Source organism: Triticum dicoccoides, chromosome 6A, assembly GCF_002162155.2.
Source record: "Triticum dicoccoides isolate Atlit2015 ecotype Zavitan chromosome 6A, WEW_v2.0, whole genome shotgun sequence".
Lineage (NCBI taxonomy): Eukaryota > Viridiplantae > Streptophyta > Magnoliopsida > Poales > Poaceae > Triticum > Triticum dicoccoides.
The window spans coordinates 43159874-43176447 of NC_041390.1; the positions used below are offsets into that span (position 1 = coordinate 43159874).

General features: G+C 46.6%; 1 protein-coding gene across 1 annotated transcript in view; it reads right to left on the reverse strand.

Annotated features, from left to right (window-relative positions):
* The window catches only part of LOC119315604 (putative wall-associated receptor kinase-like 16), a 38629-nt gene that overhangs the window by 16239 nt on the left and 5816 nt on the right, over positions 1-16574 (reverse strand). The window lies entirely within an intron of this gene.

The window sequence follows — 16574 nt, forward strand, 5'->3', positions numbered from 1 at the left end:
TTTTTGTTTATAGCTATATGATGAATGGATGTGGCTATATATGTATGTATGAATATAATGTTCATAGCATTTTTTTGTTTATATATGTTTTTTCATATATGTATTAATTTTTTATTTAGTTTGTTAGTAGATATCGATTTTAGGTTAGTGCATTTTAATTAGGTTAGTGTAGAGGAAAAAGTAAAATAAGGAAAAGGAAGAAAAGAGGAAGAAGGAAGAAGGAAGAAGAAGAAGAAGAAGAAGAAGAAAAGGAAGGAGTGGAAAAAGGAAACGAAGGTGGTGATAGATGATGATGAGGGGTCGAGAGTGGGACGAGAGGTCGAGAGGTGTCAAGGGGAGAAAAAAATGTTATCAGGGACGAGGGTCGTCGAGGGGTCGAGAGAGGGACGAGGGGTCGAGAGAACTAAATAAAAAGAAGAAGAGGAGAGGAAGAAGAGGAGAAATAAATAAGAAGAAGAAAAAAGAAGAAAAAGAATAGGAGAAGAAGAAAGGAATAGTGGAGAAGAAGAAAAAATAGAATATATTCTATTCTTTCTTCTTCTCCACTATTCCTTTCTTCTTCTCCTTTATTTTCTTCTTCTTCTTCTTCTTCTTCTTCTTCTTCTTCTTCTTCTTAATTTTTATTGGGAATGAGGGTGTCGAGGATCGCCGAGGGGTCGAGGGTCAGGAACTAGGGTAGAGGGTCGAGGGTCGTTAAGGGGTCAAGGGTCGAGGGTTTCAGGGTCGAGGGTTCGAGGGTTCTATAGGGTCGATGGTCGAGGGTTCCAGGGTCGTCTAGGGGTCGAGGGTTCCAGGGTTGTCGAGGGTTCGAGGGGTCGAGGATCGCTGAGGGGTCGAGAGAGGTTTCCTAGTGTCAAAGTATTGAAGAAATCCATGCCTTCATCATTAGCCGGAAGTAACCAGGGCATGTTGGTACGAAGTTCTGCAAAGTTGTTCTGGAATGGAGTCCCGGATAGAATAATCTGTCTTTTGGTACGAATTCAGCAAAGGCCTTCCAAATAGCGATATTCGGAAGGCTCTTGCTGAACTTTGTACCAAAAAGCGAATTATCCTATCTGGGACTCCGTTCCAGAACAACTTTGAAGAGCTTCGTACCATCATGCACATGTTACTTTCGCCAAATGATGAAGACATGGTTTTGTTGAATCCTTTGACACTACGCAACCTCCCGACCCCTCAACGACCCTCTCGAACATGAGAGGAAGAAGAGGATCGCCGAGGGATCGAGGGTTCAAGGGTCGTCGAGGGTTCGAGGGGTCGAGGATCACCGAGGGGTCGAGAGAGGTTTCCTAGTGTCAAAGTATTGAAGAAATCCATGCCTTCATCATTAGCCGGAAGTAACCAGGGCATGTTGGTACGAAGTTCTGCAAAGTTGTTCTGGAATGGAGTCCCGGATAGAATAAACCGCCTTTAGGTACGAATTCAGCAAAGGCCTTCCAAATAGCGATATTCGGAAGGCTCTTGCTGAACTTTGTACCAAAAAGCGAATTATCCTATCTGGGACTCCGTTCCAGAACAACTTTGAAGAGCTTCTTACCATCATGCACATGTTACTTTCGCCTAATGATGAAGACATGGTTTTGTTGAATCCTTTGACACTAGGCAACCTCCCGACCTCTCGGCGATCCTCTCGAACATGAGAGGAAGAAGAGGATAAAAAAAGAAGAGGAAGAAGAAAAAAAGAGGAGAAGAAAGAATAGAGGTGTTCTTCTCCTCTATTCTTTCTTCTCCTCTTTTTTTTTCTTCTTCTTCCTCTTTTTTTTATCGGGAACGAGGGTCGTCGAGGGACATAGATGTAGTGTCGTCGTTGTCGATATATACCCCCTCCCGATAGCTTACTATGATTAGGTAGCTAGTTCTACGTTTGGCACTAATATATCCATCTGTCATGTTTGAGTAATAATTGCCATGTTGTAAATATTTGTAGAAACTATGGACACCGCCCTAGACAAAGCAAAAGAAGCGTTGTTGAGGGACATAATCGCAGAAGGAAGTGATGCCATCTCGTTGTTTCTCAACGAAACCGATGGTCTGGAAGGAGAGGGTGAACAAGCTGGCTACGGTGACCTAATGCCGGTGCAAGAAGAAGAACATGAGGACGGCTCCGGTGACCCAATGCCGGTGCAAGAAGGAGACCGTGATGACGGCTCCGGTGACCGAACCGAGTCCGGCCAGGTATATATATTAGTTAAGCCTGTGCTGACTAGCTGATTGATGCATTCATTGTTTTGGTATGTACACATATTAATTAAGTATTTGTTCTTTTTTCTAGCCCTCCGGATCGAGCACAACTTCGGTAAAGAGACGAGGCCTGAAGAAAAAGTTGAGCTTGGATGAAAAGTTTGAGATCATAGCAATCGCGCCCGACGGCCAACCGATTGAACCCCTCCGGACAAAGAGCGCATTTGTTGCTCAGTGCGGGGTTCTAGTTAGGGACAAGATCCCGATAAGCATCCAACAATGGTTTAAGCCGACTACAGAAGACCCTGAGGTGTCTTATGTCAATGATATGCAGAAAAATGATCTTTGGACTGAGCTGAAGTCAAATTTCACCCTACCGCCAGAGGATAATCCAGAGAACCCAGTTAAAGAGAAATTAATCAAGTCTTTTGCTCTTAAGAGGATGGCAGAACTATTCAGGAGGTGGAAGAAAGAGCTGAATAAGTTTGTCGAAAATAATGAGACACCAGAATTCAAGGGCAGATATGAGAAGATCAGAGATCACTGGCCCGCATTTGTGGCCCACAAGACATCGGAAAAGAGTAAGAATATGTCGGCGACAAACAAGCAAAATGCTGCGAAGAAGAAGCTTCACCATCGCACGGGGTCAGGTGGCTACCTCGTAGCCCGGCCTAAGTGGTCCAAGACTGAGAATGATCTGGTTGATAAAGGGATCGAACCAGAGACAATTAACTGGCCAGACCGTTGCCGGACTTGGTTCTTCGGGGCTGGCGGAACCTTGGACCCTGTAACAGGGAAGTGCATTTGGACAAACGATCAAATGGACATACCAGTCAGGAAGCTTAAGCAGTATATCGAAGCAGCGCAGGAAGGGACGTTCTTTCCAGACAGAGAGAACGACGAGCTCACAATGGCCCTCGGGAATCCTGAGCACCCTGGACGGACACGAGGCACGTCAGGCTCCATTCGTGGAAGGTTGGGTTTCCGGACGTAGGCGGTTACAAATACCATGAGAGGAGGAAAAAAGTGCAGCAGACCCAAATGTAGGCGCTGCAAGCAAGGGTAGACGCGATAGAGGAACGAGAAGCAAATCACAGCAAACGTATTGCCGAAGCCTCCCCCGAAGCTACCCCGCCATCTCAGCGCAGAAGCAGTGTGGCTTCCACCGAGCTGCTTCAGCCGGAGCATGCCTTGATGGCTCCTGCTAGCTATCCCGTGGATGCTATCACGGAGTCTCAAAATTGCCACCTTATGACGCAATGGATGAATTTGAAGGTCAAGGCGGCTGTTGGCTCTGTTTATCCTACTGAACCCGGCGCAACTTTTCACTGCTGACCGATTCCAGAAGGATATGCTAGGGTGATGGTGGATGAAATAACGGAGGGATTTGAGGACCTCCAGCTTGACCACCCTACCGGTGAAGGGGAGACTCGGCTGGGGTCTGCTCTGAAGACTCCATGCCTATGGCGGAAGGAGCTCATCAACCTTCCGAACTGGACGCCTCCTCCTCCTCCTCCTCCTCCAGCGAGTCAGGGCACTCTGCCTCCTCCACCGCCTCCTCCTCCGGCGAGTGACGATTAGGGCCCTCGGCCAGCTCCTTCTCCGGCGCGTGGCGGCACTCCGCCTCCTTCTCCGCCTGCGCCGACGCGCCCGAGCAGCCAGCCTCCTCCTTCTCTGCCTTGTCAACAAGGGCGGAAGAGACCTGCCGCCGCTCCAGCTGCTCCGGCGCGTCGTAGTCCTTCTCCGCCTCGTAAGCAAGTAAAGAAGACAACCGCTCCGTCTGCTCGGTCGGCGTCTAGCAGTACAACCAGAGGCGGGAGGACATACAGATTCTGTAAGTGCATCTAGTGCCACCCCTAGTTGGTTTTGGAGTATTGACGACAAACCTAGTTGAGGGACTAATGTGTTTGTGAGAATTGCAGGATAACACGGGTAGAAGTTCCTCATTGATTCGGTTTTACTACCAGAGATGACCCTTAAAAATGTACGAAGACATTGAAGACAATGGTGGTTTATGAAGATATTCACATTGAAGACTATGACAAGAGAAGACTCCTCATGAAGCTTATGGAACTCGAAGACTTATGTCCTTCGTAGTTTTATTTCATTTGTGTTGTGTCATAGGAACCACCGTACTGTTAAGTGGGGTCCAAGAGAACCAGTCAGAACGACTGAAGTGATGCCTAATTCAAATCCTATGTCTTCGAGCGAAGACTTTGAGAGCAAATCTTGTCCAGAGTCGGACAAGTCAGCTTTACTTGTAGCCCAAGTAAAGTTGCCGTGTGAGTTCGAAATCCGACCATTGGTACACGTGTCAGTTCCTTAGTGACCCAGGTCATTTCGGACAAATCAGGCCGGGTTGCCCAGTGGCTATAAATAGTCCACCCCTACAACCATAAACGGTTGGCTGCTCAGATTTCAGTGCACGGCTTTTGTCGTTTGAGAGCAACCCACCTCGAAGCCTTTGAGAGAAAATTCCTAGCGAGGAGAAAAGCCCTAACCACCCAGAGCCAGAGTAAATTGGGCATCACTTAAGTCTTCGTGTCTGAGTGATCTGAAGACTTATTACACTTGAGGACTGTGCATCCTCCAGACGGTTAGGCGTCGCGTTCTGAGCATCCAAGAGAAATTGTGGATTGCCGGTGAACGAAGTCTGTGAAGGTTTGGGAGTCTACCTTGAAGACCAGAGTGATTGGGCGAGGTCTGTGTGACCTTAGCTCAAGGAGAAAACGGTGAGGACTGGGTGTCCTGAGCTGCGTGTTCAGGACTGGGTGTCCGGGACTGTGTGTCCTTTGGTTTAAATACCTAGCCGCTCCAACCAGACGTACAATTGTCACAGCAACTGGAACTGGTCCAACAAATCATTGTCTTCAACGTGTCACTGGTTTCATCTTCACTTCCATTTACTTACTGTTACTAGTTGTGAAGTTATTACATGCCTGCTATATCTTCTGTCTTCACAACGTGACTGCATAATCTGTTTGGCTTCATAACTTCTTCCTACCTGATCCTTATTACACTGAAGCTATTTGTCATTGTGCTTTCACTCTATTGAATACTTGACCATGGCTTGTCTAGTGTAATCTAACTTCCGCTGCATAGTAATAGGCCCATCCATTCTGGTTGTCTTCATAACTTCCACGTTTTGAAGACTTTCATAAAAATCGCCTATTCACCCCCCCTCTAGTCGATATAACGCACTTTTAATTGGTATCAGAGCAAGGTGCTCCCTTGTTCTGTGTGATTCGGTTTAACCACCTGTAGTTTTAGCTATGTCGACTGCAGGGATAATCAAAGTCTCCGCTGCGTGCCCCGTCTTCGATGGAACTGAATATCCCTACTGGAAGAATAAGATGCGCATGCATCTTGAAGCCATTGACGTCGACCTATGGTATGTCGTCGAGAATGACGTTCCCAAGGCTGGAGAAGGTGTCACTGCTGCTGATGTCAAGAAGTTCACTCAACTGGACTCTACTGCCAAGAATATCATCTATGGTCATCTGACCAAAGGACAGTATGGCCGTGTGAGTGCCTTGAAGACATCCAAGCTCGTCTGGGACTGGATCTCCAAGATCAATGAAGGCATCTCAACCCAAAGAGATCAAAGAATCAGTGTTCTTCGCAACCTCTTCAACCGCTTCAAGCGAAATGACAATGAGAATGTCCAGCACACATTTGACCGGCTCACTGACATCACAAATGAGCTTCAAGCCCTCGGTGCCACTGAGATCACCAAACATGAAATCGTCAAGACGCTGCTGAGATCACTTGATAGTTCATTTGACATTCTAGCGCTGATGATTCAAGAACGTCCTGATTTCAAGACACTCGATCCATCTGACATACTTGAAAGGCTCAACACACATGAGTTTCAGCTTTCTAAGAAAAGAGATATCTACGGTCCAAACTATGGGCGAACTCGTGCCTTGAAGGCAAAAGCTGTTTCCTCATCTGAAGAAGAATCTGACAGAAGTTCTGATGATCCTGAAGACATTGGAAGGGAACTTGCAATGCTAGTGAAGAAGTTCCAAAGATTCACCAAGAAGAAAGGCTTCAGAAAGTCTTCACGGTCAAGCTCAAGGAATGATGAAGCTTCTGCTCATGACTACAAGTAGAAAACATGTCACAAGTGCAAGAAAACTGGACACTTCATCTCTGAGTGTCCACAGTGGGACAATGAGAACAGAAAGAAGAAGAAGAGCAAGGAATATGACTCTGACGACAAGAACAAGAAGAAATACTCAAAGTCTTCTTCCAAGTCTTCCTCAAAGTCTTCATCACACAAAAAGAGCTCATCTGGCAAGGCACGTGCGTTTGTTGGCAAGGAAATGGATTCAGAGGAGGAGTCCTCTTCTGAGGAGGCAGAGGTGGAGTCCGAGGAGGAGTCTGATTCTGGCATTGCAAGTTTGGCTACAGCATACGTCGCCAAGTCCATCTTCAACACTGAAGACAATGACTTCATCACCAACACCGATGCAAACGACAAGGACGACTCCACTCCTACCTACTGCTTCATGGCACGTGGTGCCAAGGTAAACTCACGCACTACTCACTATCAAACATCTAGTGACGATGACTCTGATTGTGATTCAAAACCCAGCTACAAAACTCTTGCTAAAATTGCAACTGAACAACAGAAAGCCATGGAACATATTCAAAAACTGTTAGACAGAAGCGATGATCTGTTGGGTGCTGAAATGACTCGATCTGAATCCTTAATTGAAGACATAAAAAATCTTCACGTTAAGTATCAGGAACTTGAAGATCGTCATGATACTCTCTCAACTACTCATGAAAAGCTTTCCTATGATTATCTTCAAAGGAAGCAAGAACTTGAGAAATTGAGAGCGGCTCATGAAGACCTTCAAAAGGAAAACGAGTCACTTCGCGCCGAACAGATCAGTTCCACTCAGGAAGGATCTGAACCACCATGCCTTAAATGCATTGAGCGTGATAATGCTACTTCTGTTTCTGAATGTTCCACTACTACTGCTGTTGCAATATCTTCAACTGTTGAAGTGGTAACTAACCCCTCTGCTGAGGATACCACTGCTATTGCTGATGAGAATGCTAGGTTGAAGACATTGCTTCAAACAAGGATGTACAAAAGTCACAAAGGACATCAGACATTGTGCGATGTCCTCAAGAAGCAGATTCTGAACCGAAACCCTAGGAAAGAGGGTGTTGGGTTCGTGAGAAATAAATGCAGATGGCTCTTACTGGAAACCTGAACAGTACCCCAAAACCACATGGGTTGCTGCAAAGGAATCCTCAGCAGATCCATCCAATCTATCTGGCTTCACATGTGCTAACCCTATTATCATTTATGAATCCTTTGATGCAAACTATAAACTGTTTAAGCATCAGAATGGTGAAGTGTTTGCCAGGTACATTGGTACTAACTACAGGAATGGACCGCCTATGAAGAAGATCTGGTTTCCAAAAACGTGTCTCGAGAATCTTCCTGTGAATGTCTTCATGACACCTCACATAAAGAAGACAAACCTCAGACCAAAGGCTTCATATGGTCCAAAGGCTTCATACAGACAGAGGACTCACCTGAGTCGCACTAACGCAAATGCTTTGCAGGGAAACCATACTCAGGCATATGAATATGAGAGCGGTTCATCGAACCGTCATGTTCATATGACCAAAAACTATTCTGCCTATTCATATGAGTATTATTGTCCTCCTGCTAGACTGTTTGCTAGGGCTCCTAAGCCAAAATTCTCAGATGCTGCACTTAGACTTATTGCTTCTAAGCCACCCTTGAAAATGTGGGTGGTTAAGAAAGCTTAACTCTCTTTTGCAGGGAAAGGTCTCCGGCAGAAAACCAAAATCTTCTGACGCTATTGCTGGGGACCTTAAAAAACTTGTGGGGCGCAAGATTAAATGCCCGAATGGCATCACTATGTATTTCATTCCTGAATCGCATGCTACTCTCCCTATTAGTCCTAATCTGGATCTAAGTTTTCATAACCCACTGGTTCGTCAAATGTTTCTGCTTCACAATACTCTTCGTGAAGCCTATCCCCCTAACTGCACTGTAGGGTATGACACCAGCGGCTTCAGAATGGATTATTGACAGTGGATGTACAAATCACATAACTGGCAAACGAAGTCTTCTCATGGACTCAACCTTACGTCCATCTGACAAGAGCCACATCACATTTGCTGACACTGGTAAAAGCAAGGTATTGGGTCTAGGTAGAGTTGCAATCTCAAAGGATCAACACATGGATAAAGTCATGCTTGTTGAATCCCTTGGCTTCAACTTAATGTCTATCTCAATGCTCTGCGATTTGAACATGATCGTAATATTTGGAAAATATCGTTGCCTGGTACTAATGGAATCTGACAAGTCTCTAGTGTTTGAAGGGTATCAGAAAGATGATTTGTATGTGGTAGATTTCTCAGCAGGGCCACAGCTTGCAGTATGTCTTCTGGCAAAGGCTTCAGAATGTTGGCTTTGGCATCGGAGGCTTGGGCATGCTGGCATGAGGAACCTCCACACCCTTGCAAAGAAGAAGCATGTCATAGGCATCGAAGGCATCAAGTTCAAGAAAGATCACTTATGCGGTGCCTGTGAAGCAGGGAAGATGACGAGGGCAAAACACCCCTCGAAGACAATCATGACCACTACTCGACCCTTCGAACTGCTTCACATGGATCTGTTTGGTCCCACTCACTACTCAACCTTCTCCACTACTGCTTGCCTCTATGGCTTTGTCATTGTTGATGATTATTCTAGATATACTTGGGTGCACATAATCCTTTACAAGACTGAAGTGTAGGATGTCTTCAGAAGCTTCGCCAATCGAGCTATGAACAATTATGGCGCCAAGATAAAGCACATCAGAAGTGACAATGGCACTGAATTCAAGAACACTGGCCTTGATACATATTTTGATACCTTGGGCATCACACATGAATTCTCAGCTCCGTATACACCACAGCAGAATGGCATCGTCGAACGCAAGAACAGAACACTCATTGAGATGGCCAGAACGGTGCTAGATGAGTACAAGACTCCAAGAAAATTCTGGACTGAAGCCATTGACACTGCATGCCACACAATCAACCGTGTTTATCTTCACAAGCTTCTGAACAAGACATCTTATGAACTCCAAACTGGCAAGAAGCCAAATGTCAGTTACTTCAGAGTATTTGGCGCAAGATGCTGGATCAAGGACCCACACCACAACTCAAAGTTTGCACCAAAAGCACATGAGGGTTTTATGCTTGGATATGGAAAGGATTCTCACTCCTACAGAGTCTTCAATCTCTTTCATTACAAAGTGGTTGAAACAGTGGATGTGCGGTTCGATGAAACCAATGGTTCACAAAGAGAGCAACTGCCCAGTGTGCTAGATGAAGTTCCAGCTAGTGAATCTATCAAGTTTATGGGAACTGGAGAGATTGTACCTTCCGAAGCTTATCCTGAAGAAGAACTTATCATCTCAGCACCTGATCCACATGAAGACAATGCTCAGCCTGAAGACATTCCTCCCAACGACAACACAGATCGGCGAGAGCAAAGTCTTCGCCCTGTACATCCTCGTGTTGCCAATGAAGTGCAGATTGACAGCATAATTGATAGCATCAATGCACCTGGTCCACTCACTCGTTCAAGGGCAACTCAACTGGCAAATTTCTGTGGGCACTTCGCATTCGTCTCAATTTCAGAACCTAAGAAAGTTGAAGAAGCATTTATGGAACCTGAATGGATTCAAGCAATGCAAGAAGAGCTTCAACAATTTGAGCTGAACAATGTATGTGAACTGGTTAAGCGTCCTGATCCACGGAAGCACAATATAATAGGAACCAAATGGATATACCGCAACAAGCAAGATGAGCATGGACAAATTGTCAGAAACAAAGCTCGCCTCGTTGCTCAAGGATATACTCAAGTGGAAGGCATTGACTTCGATGAAACATTTGCTCCTGTGGCTAGACTTGAAGCCATACGTATACTGCTGGCCTATGCAAATCATCATAACATACTTCTTTATAAAATGGATGTGAAGAGTGTCTTTCTCAATGGCCAGATTGAAGAAGAAGTATATGTTGCACAACCACCTGGGTTTGAAGATCCAAAACATCCTGACATGGTATACAAGCTCAACAAGGCACTGTATGGCCTCAAACAAGCCCCTCGGGCCTGGTATGACACACTCAAATACTTCCTGAAGAGCAAAGGCTTCATACCTGGTTCCCTAGATCCCACTCTCTTCACGAAGACATATGATGGTGAACTGTTTGTGTGCCAAATATATGTGGATGACATTATCTTCGGCTGCACCAATCAGAAGTACAGTGAAGAGTTTGGCTATATGATGCAAGAGCAATATCAGATGTCCATGATGGGGGAGCTAAAGTTCTTCCTCGGTCTTCAAATACGGCAACAACGCAACGGCATCTTCATATCTCAAGAGAAATATCTTAAAGAGTGCCTGAAGAAGTTCGGTATGCAAGACTGCAAAGGCTTCACAACACCAATGCCAGCCAAACATCATCTGGGTCCTGACGACAATGGTAAAGAGTTCGATCAAAAGGTATACCGCTCCATGATTGGTTCTTTGCTTTATTTATGTGCATCTAGGCCAGATATTATGCTTAGTGTTTGCATGTGTGCTCGATTTCAAGCGGCACCAAAGGAGTCACATCACTTAGCTGTGAAGCGAATTCTTCGATATTTGGCTCACACCCCAACTCTAGGATTATGGTATCCAAAGGGCTCAGAGTTTGATCTGGTTGGATTCTCGGATGCTGATTATGCTGGTGACAAGGTTGATCGGAAGTCTACGTCAGGCACATGTCACTTTCTGGGCCGATCACTTGTATGTTGGTCTTCAAAGAAGCAGAACTGTGTATCCCTCTCCACTGCTGAATCTGAATACATTGCTGCTGGATCTTGCTACGCTCAGCTACTGTGGATGAAGCAAACTCTCAAGGACTATGGCATTCATCTGAAGCAAGTGCCACTTTACTGCGACAACGAAAGCGCCATCAAGATCGCCAACAACCCAGTTCAGCACTCGAAGACAAAGCACATTGAAATTCGTCATCACTTTCTCAGAGATCATGTTGCAAAGGAAGATATTGATATCATACACGTCAACACTGAAGAGCAATTGGCAGATATCTTCACCAAGCCCTTGGATGAGAAGAGATTTTGCAAGTTACGGTGTGAGCTAAATATCTTGGAATCCTCAAATGTCCTGTGATCAGGCACACATCCTAACACTTATGCATATTGATGACTTAGGTGTGCAACACACGAAGTAACGTATATCTTCAATCAATGAAGACATACATTCTAAGTGTGAATACATTAATGTGGAAATTGACTTCGGAGCGCCACGATAATTGTGCGCCGTGTCTGAGTCTAATACTTCCTATACGGTGGGTAACGCCACCACCAAACGTTCCATTTTGAAGTGTTTCGCTCATGGCGTTACCTTGCAATGTCTTCCCATTTGGTTTGGCTTTAATTTCAACATGTCTTCATGATTATCTTCACTACTTGGATTATATAGATATATATATATATGTATACTAGTGTTCTGTCCTCTACAGCATTCACTTATAGCTATGTCTTCTTGTTTGAATCTTTTGAACTAAGTGAATGTGATCGGACCCTAACCTCTCTATGCTTCCTATCTCAAACTCTATCTCTCCAAGTCATATGCATTCTATTGAAACTATCGAATGTCTTCTCTGCGTCCTTGTTAGCAGAAGACACAGAGACAAACTTTAAAACAGTTTTCAATGCTCATTCATCCACAAGAAATCCGGAGAAGTAGGAACAACCACCCGACAATCCAGGCGTGCGTGGGATGTGGAACTGCCCCCGATATTCCGCATGGTGGACACGTGCTATTCAGATGCGAATCGCCAGGGGCACCTGTGTAATAGCGCAGTGCCGCCTCTATCCCTATAAATACATGATTCATTGCGGTCATTATCTCTTCTTCCACCCTCGCACGAACCCTAGTGCCACCGCTAGCTCTCGACGACGCCGGCGACGAAGCGCTTCACTGCCGCAACCTCTCCGACGCCGTTTTCACGCCGACCGCGGACATCGTCCTCTCCGCCGTCACCGTAGGTGTCTTCCGTCGCCAAGTTAGGGCACGGGGGATCGAACTGCTCGGCCTCTTCTACCACTTCGTCTAGCAGTTCCAAGTGTGGTAAATAAAACCTCTTTTTACAGCCTCTTTTGATCCTATAGTTCAGTCACTTTCTGCCATAAGAAGTTTCTGTTCTCACAAGTTAGATCTCTCTCAGTCTGCATCTCATAACCTGCCTAGTATATTCACTTGTGCTTCATGAAGTAGTTAGATTCCTCACTTGTACTGATCTGTGGGTTTGTACAAATCTGGAACCAACTTCTTTTCTATGAGTGAATGTCTTTGCACGCTGAGGTCAATGTCTTCTAAACCGATTTATCTTCAAAATCTTCTGAGAATGCATATGACCTCTTCCCCTTCCCTCGCACCTTAATGCTGTCACAGGTACATGTTCGTGGGAGAATCCTTTGGTTCTCATAGTCTGCATTCATTTGCAGAGTACTTACATCATAACATCAATTATCTTGAAGCCAGTTCCTGTTGGTCAAGCAAACGGAAGCCTTTGAAGCCTTTGAACATTTTGAAGCCTTCCAAGTTAAGGTTTATGGCTTCAGAAACGGCAGCAAGGAAGGGGGGCAGACAGAGACGTGGGGAAACCTCCAAAGATCTGCCTGATTAACTGGCAGAAATGTACAAAACAGACCCTGAAGAGAGCTATGGTCAGCGCAAGACTCGAATCCAATGGATTCAAAGATACTGGGCCGAACAATGGTTCCACTACCGCTTTGTCACTCAGGAGTATGCGGAGAAGTGCGCCATCAAGAGACCGTGGGGAGACGTACTATACAAAAATCTCGTACCCAGATCCAGAGACGAAGCCATTGCTCAAGGCTTCTATCCATGCATGGTCCGAGGACCGCAGCCAGCTGAAGCACATCCGTCATCACTCCTCTGGTGTCGCGATGACAATCTGTTCAAGCGCAACTTCCAGTTTGCTCAGAACTCTGCGAAACAAAACAAGAAGAAATTGGGGTTAGACTTCAATCCTGGTTCCTCCGAACCAAGGGCGGGTGGCACACGCGACGCCGAACCCAATATCATCGGTCCGTATGCCAGTCTTGCAGGCCTCATCACCCGCATCATAGTCCAAGGGACTGCTGTGAATGACCCTCCAGGAGACACTGAGTCTGATAACGCTCCTGCTGCGCCGAAGCCAAAGCAGATGAAGAAGCCAAAAGCTTCAAAGCCGCCCCCTTCACCCAAAATCTCAAGGGCGAAGGCATTGGCAACTACACCTCCTGAAGCCAGTGTGCAGTCTGAAGACTTATCACGAGTCTCCAAGCCCCAGGAAGACAAGAAGCCTCAGCCACACACAGGCAAAGAGCTCACTGCTGCTGCCATTCTGCGCAGCGAAACCATTGATCTGTCAAGCGATGAAGATCTTGGAGATGACGCTCTTGAGCAGCTCATCAAGAGCAAGGAAGTAGCTGAAATATTCAACAATCTGCCTCTGTTTGACGTCGCCATCATCCACAACTTCATCGATGAATGGTTTGCCTCACCAGACATAAGCTTCGATGATCCGCAACTGCCAATAGGCCTCAGCGTCGCCTTTCAAGGCGCTATTGCTTCAGAACTTGCAATTGCCCAGCTCATTGTCGAACTGAAGCAGAAAATTGATTTTGAAAAGGCTAAGTTCAAGAAGCAAATGGCGAAGCTCAGCGTGCAAGAAGTGAAAAACTTCAAGATCATGTTGCACGAGCTCAAGGAGAACTTTCTGCAAAAGCGTGCAGAAGCTCAGGGTTCGCGGGAGCGAATGAAGACTCTGGCTGATCGCTGTGTGCAGGCCTACAATGAGGCCGAGAAGCGCAAGGCACTTGGGCGTCCCGGCATCGACCCCAGGATGGCCGCGAAGAAGAAGAAGAAGAAGTCTGTTGCGCCTGACCAGAGGCACCAAGACAAGAAGCTGCTCCGATTGTCTTCCCCACTGCCACAACTGGCTCGAAGCCAAAAAGCCGGTCCACTGCTTCCGAGCTCAAGAAGACAAGGACAGCTGAAGCTGAAGCGAGAAAGAGGAAACACTCTGAAGCCTCTCCTTCTGACCCCACCAAGAAGAAGCACAAGACAAAGAAAGCTCGGGCTACTCCCACAGAGCACTTGATAGTTGAACCCCTCTTTGTCATCTATCCTGACGTGGATCGTCAGTTGACAGTGCATGAGCCTGCTCCCACAGAGGCTCCTGAAGCTGAAGACATTCCAGCAGCCGACCCCATCACTGCTGAAGACATTGGTCACCAAGACAATGTAAAAGATGATGCAGCCCTTCCTCAGCTTGAGACAAGCGAACTTATCAGCGTTGGTCGTCCGTTGACGCCAATCACACAAGATGCATCGTGGGCAGATCGCGCATAGGAGGAAGATAATGAGCCCCAGCCTACTGCAACTCCACAGGCGTCGCCTGCATTCCGCAGGCTTCGCAAAGGTCCAAGGGCTCCGGCTGCTGACGACATTTCGGCTGCATCAGCCGAAGAGCATGAAGAAATACCACAAGCTCCAACTCCCACGCTCCAACAAGAAGCCGTTCTCCAGGAGAACATGCCTGAATCTGACCCTCCAGCTAGTCAAGTGGAGGCGGAAAACATTGAGGCTGCCACCACCAACATTGAAGTCAGTGTGGAGCCCTCCCCAACAACAGCTTCAGAAGACACTGAAGCTACTGCTCCTGACACTTCTGTGCCTGAGTCTGCTGCCGGTCCACAATTCAACTATCATGTTGCGCACAGGCCTCAGGTCCAGAAGCCGATCCCACGACTGCCAAGGTTCCCAGGTCCTGCATCAGCACCTGGCTCCTTCAATGTCAATAGCTTCAGGGCAGATAATACCTTCTTCAAAAGCTCTCCTTATTCAAGGGAACGGATTGTATCAGATAGGTTCTGGAGCTACCCACAATGCAGCTATTATTCATGCATCCTATACAACCAAGGTCGCATCTTTCCGCACAAGCGCCTTGAGGTTGAAGCTGTTGCTGGTCTGCCCGACCTGGAAGAAGCACTGGATTGCTTCACGCAAGTTGGTCTGCTGCCTTTTATCACAGATGAAGAGCACTGGAATGAAGAGCTTCTGCTTCAATTCTATGCCACACTTCATATCAAAGGCTACAACAGAGATCCGAAGACTTCGGTCCTGGAGTGGATGACCGGCAATGTCCATCATGAAGCCAATGCATTTACTATCATTGAGCTTACCGGCCTGCCCACTCCTGGCGAATTCTTTGAAGAAGGTTGTCAACTCCATACTGAAGCAACTGAAAGCATATTCCAGCGGCCTGAACCAAATATGAGTCAGATGCTCTCAATTATGAAGCCATTGCCTCATGATGCACCCTATCCAACTGAGTTCTTCGTTGAAGACTTAGAGTACCTGCCCAGAACCATATATCACATCATCAGGTGGACTCTCTGGCCCATTAAGGGACACTCTCCACATGCTAAGGTTGAGGGTGCAATGAAGACTCTCATATTCTACATCCTTCATGGCAAATGCTTCAACGCATAGGATTTCTTCATCCACCAACTTGCAGCATCCGGCTCAGATCTCTTTGGCTTGAAGTTTTATGCTCCTTAGGTTATGAGGCTGATCAAGCTTCACTCTTCGATTTCATATCAGCCCTCAGCCCGCAACCATCGGATCTTCTTGCCAGATGTAGACACCTCTGCTGAAGCTATATATCTCGAGCCCGCTAAGCAGCCCTTGAGTCTTCAGAATGCAGAACACCAGAGCTTCACTCAGAATGTTGAAGGTGTTGAAGCCATCTCAAAGGTGTACCCGTTGGCTGGCACCACACGTGCACCTGCATCTACTGAAGCCACTGACAGCACAGCTGCTCAGAGACCCAAGAAGCGCGCTCGTGCCCTCAATGACCGAGAGCTTCTTGTGGCTCTTCACCAAAAGCAAGATAGGCATCACGACTGGCTCAAGAGGCAGATGAAAAGCATCATGGAAGACGTCAATCGCATCAGAAATCTGGCAACCAAGAATGCATTTGTTGCACACGAAACCTGTTGCCGCACTTGGAAAGGACTCACAATGATGTGTCCTGAAGCTGACCTTCACGAGGATGGCTTCACAGAGCGCTTCAAATTCGACTCCACGCCTCCTCGAAGGGCCATGCTGCGCAGAACTCCTTCACTCGAAGATTCAGAGTTCTCTTCCTCTGCTGACACGGTGACTGGACAGATCATTGAAGAAGACGACGCTACTTCACCTCCACCTCCTTCAGCGCACGTCGAATCTGCACCAAGCTCGTCTGCACCGCCAAACACC